This window comes from Sycon ciliatum, chromosome 1, assembly GCF_964019385.1.
Source record: "Sycon ciliatum chromosome 1, ocSycCili1.1, whole genome shotgun sequence".
Lineage (NCBI taxonomy): Eukaryota > Metazoa > Porifera > Calcarea > Leucosolenida > Sycettidae > Sycon > Sycon ciliatum.
Window position 1 is genome coordinate 58,503,486 of NC_088643.1, and position 4,061 is coordinate 58,507,546.

Here is a 4,061-nt window from a genome sequence, read left to right on the forward strand (position 1 = left end):
AGAGAGAGAGAGAGAGAGAGAGAGAGAGACACCGAGAGAGGAAGATAAGAAAATAGTTTTTAAGGGGCCTGTGAACCTCAGGGCTACACTAAAGCAAATAGGAAATGGATATACAATGTACACAAAATAGTAGGGCTCAAACGGTCACGGTTTTACCCTGAACGGTTAACTGCTAAGCTAACGGTCGGTTTAACGGTTATAACCTATAAGCCACGGCAATCCTGCGGACTCTTACTCATTCCAAAAATGTACCCTATTCAGTACAACGCACACATGTACATTCTCTTGCATGCTCATTCATACATACTCTTACACCAAGAGACCAGATATGACCGAGTTGACAGCCCAGACATTGCCTACGCGTGCGACAGCCTGCGAAAGTGCATACTTTGCAACGACCTGATACTTGACAAATAATTAATTGACTGAAAAGTTACTGCGTATTTAGTGCGTAACCGTTATCTTTATCGGTTAACCGTTCATTCTTCGTAACCGGTCTGCAACCGGTTAATCGGACTAACCGTTTGAGCCCTACAAAATAGCGTCGTATTACTATACCTATTGCGAAACACGATTCCTAAAATTAATATTCAATAGATTAAAAGGTCATCTTCATCTCTTCACGAACCAGGACTGATGATTGCGAGTAGTAGGAGTAAGAGTAAGGCCCGATGAACGCTGCCGTCCCTTGCAACCTCGGAGGCTCCCACTTGCTTTGTCGCCTTCACCTACACTTACAGCTGGCTCGGAGTGAGAAGACGCCACTAACGTTCGTGACAAAAGTCTGGAAAGGAATCAAAGGAGTCTAGTCCATTCCCGGAGGACCCATGAAAACTATTGGGACACTGTAGTCCCAGACTACTTCTGCAAGCTCTGCAGGACTGTGCAGTGTTCGGTTATTTAGAAAAGCGATCCTGTCAGCTTTTCTATTATTGTGTTCACATGGCGCTACCTAACGACACCGCTATTCAGACACGTTGTCTACGTAGCTACGTAAGTTTCTACGTAAGATGCTCGGTACCTAGCTGGTCCTGGACCAGGGCCGAGGGAGCTACTCACCATCGCGCGGCCGGCTGGCCGCATGCGTGTGCATTGCAGACTTTTTGTTGTTGCCTTTTCGGATGTGCATGCACGACGAACTTCCTTCTTTGGAACTGCTTCTTGCATGAGCTGTTTCGGATATTTCGTGTCCTGGCCTGGCTTATTTCGTTTCGGCGCTGCTGAGACCTCCTTTCGCGGAATATTACTCAATGACAGGTGAGTTGACCAGTTCACTTTGATTCATTTGCTTGTGTTGACTCTTTCATTTACGAAAAGTGTGCTGATTTTGGGCGGAATGAAATAAATAATGGAAAAGCTGACAGGATCTCCTTTCTAAATTTAGCTTTTCCGCTGCCGAGGCCTCCTTTTACGGAATACTCAATGACAGGTGATCTCTGAGTTGACCAGTTTCCTTCGATTCATTTGCTTATGCTCACCCTTTCATTTACGGAAACGTGTGCTGATTTTATTCGGATTTAGATCCATTTTTATCTCTTTGCCCTTGCCTACAGTGTGCGAAGAACGCGAGTTCACCTTCTTGACGGTAAGGCTTATGTTAGATGTGTTGTCGAAATACTCATATCCATTGCACATTAGTACGTTACAAGTAAGGCACTGGTCAGTGGCATACTATCGTTGGCAGTTCCCAATCTGGAGGGAAAGGTTCAAGGACTCATTGACTGAGTTTGCCAACTAAATTCTCATATCAAGGAAAATCTCCATTGTGGAGAGGTTCAGTAACTTGTTTGCTTCATACGAAACGAGCCAACGGGTGCAGTCTCGTGAAAATCTCGTACTTGTATGATTGCATTTGTTTACTCGAGTCTGGGCTGTTTGATTTGTGAGTACCGCCGAGATTGCATTGCCCCAAATAAAGTTTCGTGCCGCTAATGCAAGAATTACGATCTGCAATCTGTTTGTAGTACCTGTAGTACCTGCAAGAATGTGCAGTCCGTGTATCGTACTTTCTCTGTTGCTGTTTCAGTTGCTGTCATGTTGCTAAAGAAAGGTTCAGTAGAGAGGTTCTGCAAAACGAAAATTCGAACGAAGTTTCGCGACAGTTCTTGCGAAAGTGTGTACGAATTTTTGCACGAACTTTGCGTTCTGCACATTTTCGTAGTTTGCGCGGGCCAAGTGCACGTACGCCATGACCCGATCTCACGAAATTTCCTACGACAGTTCATTTCGTGTTCCCTGCAAGTTGCGCTTCCAAAGTTGCGAAAGTTCGTGCGAAGTTTCGCACCTCCTGATGTAGAGGGAAAGTTTGTACGCATTTTCGTTTTGCAAAACCTCTCTAGTGACTCTTTTGTTTGATAGGAGACGAGTCAATGAGTCGGTGTGGCTTAGAATCTTTCGCTGTAGAATAAATCTATTCGTATGTCTATTTGAGAAATAATTGTATTCACTGGTTATAAAATAGGTTAAGACAAACTCACAGAATATATACCATCGGTCCCTTGGTGTTCGTCCTAAAGAGGTTCGACTGGATATCATTCATACTCACCAAAAGATGTGTAAGATTTTATTATCATGGAGTGCCTTGTTTATCTCTCAGTATCAGTACCTCCAACCATAGCCTTGACCCTTTTATCCTCAGGATCAGTGTAGTTGTTGGAACGAGGTGTCGGACTCAACAATGTATTTGTTTACATTTTAATACATGTTTATTGTTCCTCCTTTGCTGTGTTGTTTTAGAAAATCGTGGACTAACAGTTTGAAGTCATTGAACTACTTCCAAAAGTTGTATCGACCTCAACAGGATTACGATTTCAGTGCAATATGATGGTGGATGACCTTATCACGATAACCCATGATTATAAACCAATATAAACACAGAATCAACAAAAACATCTGCGACACGCACCTGGCGCATGGCTACATTTCTCAAACAAATCTGATCGAGGGTGGGGAAATCTGAAATATCTGAAAGGCACGACTCATGCATAACCTTCCTAGGGGCTCCCGTAAGAAGACCATAGATCTGTGGGAAACGCCCTAGTAAAAAAAAATTCACGGTCCGCGTGAGACTCGGCTGGAAGCCGGGCTTTCCGCATCCGTAGGAACGCCACCACCCTTCAAGGATCAAGGCGCAGCCTAGTAAAATAAAAGTAAATAATAATAATAATAAGACAAATTTATGACAGAGTCATGAAATTCTGCAACAGCAACATGCACAGAGTGAACTCCGTATAAACAAGTATAACCACCACTACTCACATGTTCACCTGCAGGAGAACATGCATTATCATGCTACTGCCATTTTCTGCCAGAAAAGGGTTGCACATCAATGCGTATACATGTAATGCGGTATTGATATGATCAAGAGTGCATAAACCTCTTGATATGATGTGAAGGCCATCATTTACATAATTATTGATACAGGCAAGAGTACATAACCCCGGGGTTATGTACTCTTGATATAGGGCATTCCATTGATTGGTGACAGAAAAAACAAAAGAAATTATAGCAATAAAAACTGCTTTATGGCAGTTTTCTAAAAAAAGTTATTGTGTTCTAGTCCATGGACCCCGTCCAAAAAGTAAGAAATTACCGAAATGTGATAGCTGGAAATTAAAATTTCACACAAAACCTCACAATAATCACACACAGAATTAAAAGCTACATGTAGAAGACCTTTTCCCCTCGTGATCCTCTTTCCTATGCATGCATGTTGCCAATTGTTGGTGCAGTACAAGTTAAAGTTGAAAGCAGCATTTCAAGTGTTGTGATTATTGTGAGGTTTTGGGTGAAATTTTAATTTCCAGCTATCACATTTCGGTAATTTCTTACTTTTTGGACGGGGTCCATGGACTAGAACACAATAACTTTTTTTAGAAAACTGCCATAAAGCAGTTTTTATTGCTATAATAGTGTCTGCATTGCACTTGTAAGTTGTAGCGACAAGACTCGTGACTAGTATACGGTAGAACCTGTTTCTTTCTTACAGGAGCGCATAGTGAACATGGAATCTGTAAGGTTACAAAGAAATACAATTCTGAACAATGCGGCAAGAGTGCAGT